This window comes from Lycium barbarum, chromosome 2 (assembly GCF_019175385.1).
Source record: "Lycium barbarum isolate Lr01 chromosome 2, ASM1917538v2, whole genome shotgun sequence".
Lineage (NCBI taxonomy): Eukaryota > Viridiplantae > Streptophyta > Magnoliopsida > Solanales > Solanaceae > Lycium > Lycium barbarum.
In genome coordinates, this window is record NC_083338.1 from 57,686,798 (window position 1) to 57,693,989 (window position 7,192).

Consider the following 7,192-nt stretch of genomic DNA (forward strand, 5'->3'; position numbering starts at 1 on the left):
TTTGTTGACCACTTCTTGCATAGGAGGGTTTAGCCTCCTTTGATGCTCTACACTTGATGAACTATCCTCCTAAAGTTCGATTCTATGTTCACAAATACCGGAGGGAATTCCCCTAATATCCGCAATAGTTCACCCAATAGATCTTCGATAAGCCCGCAACACTTCAAGCACCTTTTGAGTTTGTTCCTCACTTAACAAAGATGAGAGAATAACAGGTAAAGTATTATCTGGGCCAAGAAAAGCATACTTCAAATGAGAGGGAAGTAGCTTGAGCTCAAGTTTTGGAGGCTCAACAATCGAAGGCTTAGCCGGAGGAGTGGTTCTTTTATCAAGATCAAGAGATAATTTCTTCGGCTCATAAGAGTACGAACCCCGGCCAATGAGAAAATTAACTGTTTCAGTATACCCCTTCATGTCATCCGCCTCGAAGTTCACCAAAATAGCCGAAAGTGTTTCGTCAAAGTGCTCCTCCTCTAACTTATGATCCACTGCTTCGTCTATCACATCGAAAGAATCAATGACCGAAATGCTCTCATAAGCACTAGGCAATTTTAACCCCTTACTAGCTTGGAAAGTTACCTCTTCATCATTGACCCTGAATTTTATTTCATTCTTTTCTGAGTCCATTAGGGCTCTCTCTGTGGCAAGAAATGTCCTTCCCAAGATAATTGGGAATTCTTTGTCGACCGCACAATTAAGGATGACAAAATCTGCCGGTAATAAGAATTTCCCCACTTTAACAAAGATGTCATCAACAACCCCTACCGGTCTTTTGATAGTTCTATCGGCCATTTGGAGACGCATGCTCGTTGGTTTAGGTGTTCCCAAACCGGCTTGCTTATATATGGCTAGTGGCATCAAATTAATACTAGACCCATTGTCACACAAAGCATGAGCAAAATCATGATGACCGATGGTGCAAGGGATAGTGAAAGCCCTAGGATCTCCCTTCTTTTCAACCTTTGATGATGAAGTATTAGCTCTCACTCGGTGAGTGACTCCCACCGTATCATGGTTGATTAGCCTTTTCTTCGTCAACAAATCTTTCAAGTATTTAGGAAATCCCGGCATTTCTTGGAATCCATCAAGAAATGGGATATTCATTGACAACCCTTTCAATTGGTCATAGAAGCGTTGTCACTTGGCATCCTCCGTTCTTTTCATCAATCTCTGTGGGAACGGGGGAGGAGACTTATATGTTTGAGTCAAGGGTTTAATTGCACCCGTGACCTTGCTCTTTTGAAAGCTAGCACCGGTAGTTTTTTCAACACTTGGCTCCTCGTCACCCTTTAGAACACTAGCGTGTACTTCCTTCTCTTTCTCAACAATAATAGGAACTTCAATTGGTGTCTCTATTTTTGCTTCAACCTCTTCTTCAATAACCCTATCAACAATCGGCTCGACAATGATAGGTTCAACCACTCTCTGATTTACCGCATTAAGGATCTTTCTACTTCTAGTAGAAATAGCTTTGCATGAGGCAATGTGATCGCCTCCACTACCCCTTGGATTCGGAATTATGTCGCTAGGAAGGACCCCTCTTTGTGGTGGATGTTGCTCACGAGAAAGATCTCGCATTTGTGACTCAATTTTATGAATCGAAGCGGTGTGAGAGCCTACCACTTCGGTCAAATTCTCCATCTTCTTGTCACTCTTGTGCTGGTTGTCCAGTATCTTTTCAAGCATACATTCCATTCGAGAAGTCCCTTGATCATTGGAAGGACCTTCTCGCCAATTTTGAGAATTAGACGTACGACCCTTTGGTGGAACATAGGTATTGGAATTCCGATTACCATAATTGTTGTTGTAATCCCTCATGCCCGAACCACCATATATATTTCGGCCATATTGATTGCTTTGTTGTTGGGGTCTCAATTTCTTTTGATAACCCCCCTTGAGAGTGATCGATATAATTAGCATCATCACGTTGTGGTTGCCCCTCTAGATAAGCTTCTTCCAAGACTTGGTACATCCCGGGTGCATGAGATGGCATCTCTTCGACAACATTCACACTCTTAGCTTCTTTCTCCGTAAGCCTCTTTGCCAACAAATCCACGGTGGTTTGCAATTGAGCAAAAGCATGGTCTCGCTCATGATTTTCTTTGGCCACCACGGCAGCATAGGGACTACCATATGACAGGATTTCACTATCACTTGAGTTCCAAGCTTGATTGTGGGTGGTGAGCTTATCGAGCAACCTGGTGATGCTGACAAATGATTTTTCCATGAAGCATCCGCCAGCTGCAGTGTTTACAACAATTTGATTCATTATATCTAACCCCTTGTAGAACTTCTCGGTGAGAATAGCATCCGGAAACCCATGAGTTGGAGATTGAGCCAGATAGTACTTGAAACGCTCCCATGCTGAATATAATTGTTCCCCCGGAAGTTGTTTGAACTCAAAGATCTTATCCCGAAGCTTAGCTTTTTTGCTTGGTGGGAACCATTTCTTCAAAAATGTATTGGCTAACTCGCTCCAGGTATGAATAGAATTGCTGGGGAGCTTTTCATACCATTCCCTTGCTTGGCCAGCCAAGGAATATTTAAAGACCCATAACCGAAGTGCATCAGCAGAAACAACACCTTGGGATTGTTGAGCACACACATGCAAGAAGTTCTTCAAATTTCGAAGTGGACAATCCTCCGAAGAATTTCGAAAATAACCTTCAAGTTTTAGCAGCTGATAGATAGAACTATCAATTTTGAAAGTAGCATTTCCAGTTCTAGGGGGGACCACAACAGAAGCATAATCAGCTTTATTGATGAATTCCGCAAATATATTTTCATCCTCATCCTCTTCTGGTACAAGTGGGTTCACTTGGAGTCCACCTTGGTTTCCTTGATTTCGATTTTGTCTTCCTGCCATGTTCACCTAGTTCACCACAACAGCAAACAAGGTGTGACGGAATAGAAAAAGTTTTAAAGAAGAGTACACAACAATCAGTAATTTCTAAACCATATTCCCCGGCAACGGCGCCAAAATTTGATACGCTCAAATTACACCTATTAATGGCGTAAAGCGGTCGTTGTCAAATATAGTAACCCAAACAAGGTTGGGGTCGAATCCCACAGGGAATATGGAGAGAAAAGGGTACTAATTGTATGTGATACTAGTCTTTAAAGGATTTAATCCTATTCCAAATGTTTTGAAAAGAGATTTGGTTTGTATTCGCTATTTTGAAGTGTTTGGAATTTGTTTGGATTTGGAGAACCAAAGTTGTGTCCCCGCGATGATTAGATGTTATGCTATGGGTGTCAATATGATATATTTCTAATGGGTCGGAGTTATGTATGCACTTAATCTCTAATGCACATTCTACTATTTTCCAATAGTTAGAAAGTATTTCTTTTCATGATTTTTCCAAATGCAGAAAAGTTATAACTAAGATTGATTAAATATGCCAAGTAGAACTCATCTTATCCCTAAGCGATTTCATTAAACGAGGGTTAGCGCGTCGAGTCCTTGTTATATTATTACGAATAAAATATATATATACAATATTAGACATCCATTACATAGCACCCATCATTTTGGGTCCACAACTTTGATTAAAGAAACTACTCACACATTATGGTCTCAAAAGTAGTAAGCAATAAATGAGACATAAAGCTTACAAAGTGTAATAAAGATGATGGATAATGGAATCTTGTTGTCTTCAAAGCTCCAAAAGGGGAGTATTCAATGCTTACCCACCAATGGAACTTTGTTCACGTGGTTCCAATAAAATATGGCTGCCAAAAATAACCTAAAATGTTCTTTAAATAGGCTCCAAAAAACGCACATCAGCTGCTGACAAAATTTCCCCCGATAGCAAGATCGACGGACCGTCGATTTCTCCGTCCTTTGTTCCTTCAGCTTTGTGTTCCATTCGATGATGTCGTCGACCAGTTCAACGGTCCGTCGAGTATGCCGTCTTTCTCTCTTCTTGTTGAGAGATCCTGCTTGACGATACAAATGACGAAACGTCGATCAGTTCGACGCTTCGTCGATGCCTCCGTCCTTTGTCGTCTTCAACTTTGTCATCACTGGAAAATTGAACTTATCGACGCTTCAGAGGACGTTTCGTCGGCTGATCGACAGAATGTCGATTCTTCATTTCTGGCTAATTTTTCCTTTTTTCTTTGCTTTTTTGTTTTGGGCCATTGTTTTCCTAAAACACAACAAAACATATTAACGAGAATCTGACTTACTTGAAAACAACCAAAATTCATAGTAAAAAGGCGTCGAATGTGCCACAAATCCGCGGCACATCATACATGCATATACGTCTCAAAATAGTATACTAAAATGGACCGCAACTCTAGATCAAGTGGAGCGCACCGACAACGGCTGAGGGAAAGTCCTACTGAGCAGGATCATCTATCTGTCAATCTGTACCTGCGAGCATGAACGCATCCCCCCGAACAATAGGGGAGTCAGTATGGATAATGTACCGAGTATGTAAGGCAGAACTAAAGCAGTATATCTCAACTCAAATGATTAATGGGTGACAAACTCAATCTGTACCGATAACTAGCACCGCGAATCATGTGTGTGCATATGAGGTTTTAATACATTATGAGCATGTACATATATATAATGCATACCTTCTCCCTGCTGGCAGCCCCTTCGGGCATAATAGCATAATGGTCCCATCGGGTAGCCCCTTCGGGCATCATAATCATCGTATACCAGCTGATCAGGTGGTTTGCGTATATAACGCCTTAGCCCTTTTCCCCTTACCCATAAAATCATGTCGTACATATATATATATATATATATATATATATATATATATAAGTGTGCAAATGCATAATAATCTTTGTAGAACGTCAAACGATTCCCTTCGGAGAACTTTTATGACAAAATGGGAACTTCTTCCCCTTTTCATTTGTCTCCTTCGAGACTTAAAAATCAAATATGAAATGCATACGAATAAAGAGGCCTTATGAATGTCCCCTTTAGGATTTAGACACCATCATTGAAACATACAACTAAGGGATGCCCCTTTGGGACTTAAGAGGTCGAGGAACTCAGGATATGAACAACACCAATATAAACATAGGGACATGAGCTCCTACATCTAGGAGTGGATTCATTACGAGTATCATCACGTTCGAACTTATGGTAGATTATGCAAAAAGGAAAGAAGAGATAACCTTAACATACCTTTACGTCTCCTTAACTACTTAATGTTCTCCTCCCAAGTTCGTAAATCTACATTCAAGAGGACTCACACTAAGGTTAAGTCATGAAAACACTCATAAATTCAAACTAGAGTAACTAATGAACTAACGGAATTTGGGCAGCACTTCTCCTATTTTGTCTACGTCCACTGATAAGTTGGTATTTTACCAACTTATCTCTTCTTTAATCTTATATTTTTGTTATGTTTGCTTGAGAAAATAGTGCATTTAATATCATTTACATCTATTTTACAGGTTTATGTGATTTAGAAGTGATCGGAAGAAACCAAGTGAAAATAAAGTCAAAAAGAGGTCAAATTGGACAAAACTGCACAGTTTTGCAAAACTGTCAAAAGTGGACAGTTTTGCAAAAACGGGGCAGATTTCCAAAAAACGGGCAGAACTGCAAAAACGAAAATCTGGGGCATATTTTGTCATTTTTTGGACTTGGAAAAATTGGAGGCTAGGGTTTCATCACCAACACCTTGGAAGAGAAGATTTGGAGGCACCCAATGAGAAATTCTTTACCCATTTCTTCATCTCTTGCTATTTATTGAATATTTATGTGAGTAATATTTCATTTTAATACTTGAATCTCGTTTATGGAAATATTCTTGATTAAAGTTTGGATTGAATCTCTTGTTTTGCTTATGTGTTGAATGATTTTATTCCTAATGAAGTGAGTTATTGTTTCTTTAAATAATCTCATTTTGAATGATTCTTAAGGGAGTAGCTAACCCTAAGCCTTGTCCATTTATTTCGGTTTAAACTTGGAAGAGGCAAACTCGGGATTGGGAAAGATTAATTAACAAGAATTTGGGGCGTTAACCCTCATCTAATGGAAATCGACCTAGGGATAGGCGACACCACTTGTAGCCATATTCGGGTGTTATTAATGCTCCTAATTGCTTTAGGGATATTCAATTAGGTAGTTTAGCTAGTCTTCGGAAGAAGCTAGTTTAGAGTCATTATCCGAGGCTAAGTAATATAAACTCACCATTATTTGTAAATCATGAAGTACATTGGATCGTTACTTGAGCGTAGTTTCCCTTGTATCCATGCTTGTGGTCATTGATCATTTTACTTACTTTCTAGGTTAGTTTACATTTTTGCATTAGCTATAATTTTCTCCAAAAGCCAAAATATTATCAATTGTTTGGCTTAGTGTAGAAAGTAAAGATTCCTTACTTTCCTAATCGCCTATATATTGTTCTCTGTGGGATTCGACCCCGACTCATAGTTGGGTAAATTATATTTGCATACGACCGTGCTCATTCTAATTAATAGGGTGGATTTGGACGTTATCAAAAATGGCGTCGTTGCCGGGGAACAATTTGGCGTATTTGGGTTAGTTTGGGATTTAAGCTAACTTGCTTTGGTCCAAACTTTTTTTGCTTTATTTTATCTTTATAAAAAAAAAAAAAAAAAAAAAAACTGTCCAGTTTTTGCTTCTGCAGAAACTGTCCAGTTTTTGCTTTTGCTAAAAAAAAATGGCATCATATAATTAAAATTGGTTGGATGGTAGTTGTTCATACTTTGATGACCCATGTCCATATTGTGGAGGACCTCACATTTGGCAAGATTGTGATAATGCTCCCGGAAGAGAGATGTGTGCACCGTCTCAATCCTATGATGGGAATATTTGTAATATATGTGGTGGTCAAAATGGACATTGGAGTGATTGTCCAAGTTATTTTCCTTCCCCTCCCCCAAGTTGTTCTAATGAAAATACTAGTTGTGCTTTTGAGTTTGATAGGAACAATGATATGGCAAACGAAGGGCAAAGTACCGGATATGAAGGTATCATGGAATTGCTCCAAGCATACTTTGACCGGGAAAGGGAGGAGGAGCGAGAACTCGTCGGGCAATCCATTTTGGAAATGAACAAATCACTTGAGGATGAAAATTTTTTCAATTTCCATGGATGTGCCTATTCCTTAAAATGAAGTAGTTGAAGAAGAGATTTCAAATTTACAAGATGAGCCCGAAAATTCTTGTGACTACAACAAGAGTTGTGAAATTGAAG

At 39.3% G+C, this 7,192-nt stretch overlaps 1 non-coding gene across 1 annotated transcript; it reads left to right on the forward strand.

Moving 5' to 3' along the window:
- The first annotated feature begins 2,315 nt into the window (after window positions 1-2,315).
- LOC132629553 (small nucleolar RNA R71) lies at window positions 2,316-2,422 on the forward strand. The gene has a single exon (XR_009578323.1). It is a non-coding gene; the product is annotated as a small nucleolar RNA R71 (small nucleolar RNA).
- The last annotated feature ends 4,770 nt before the right edge of the window (window positions 2,423-7,192 follow it).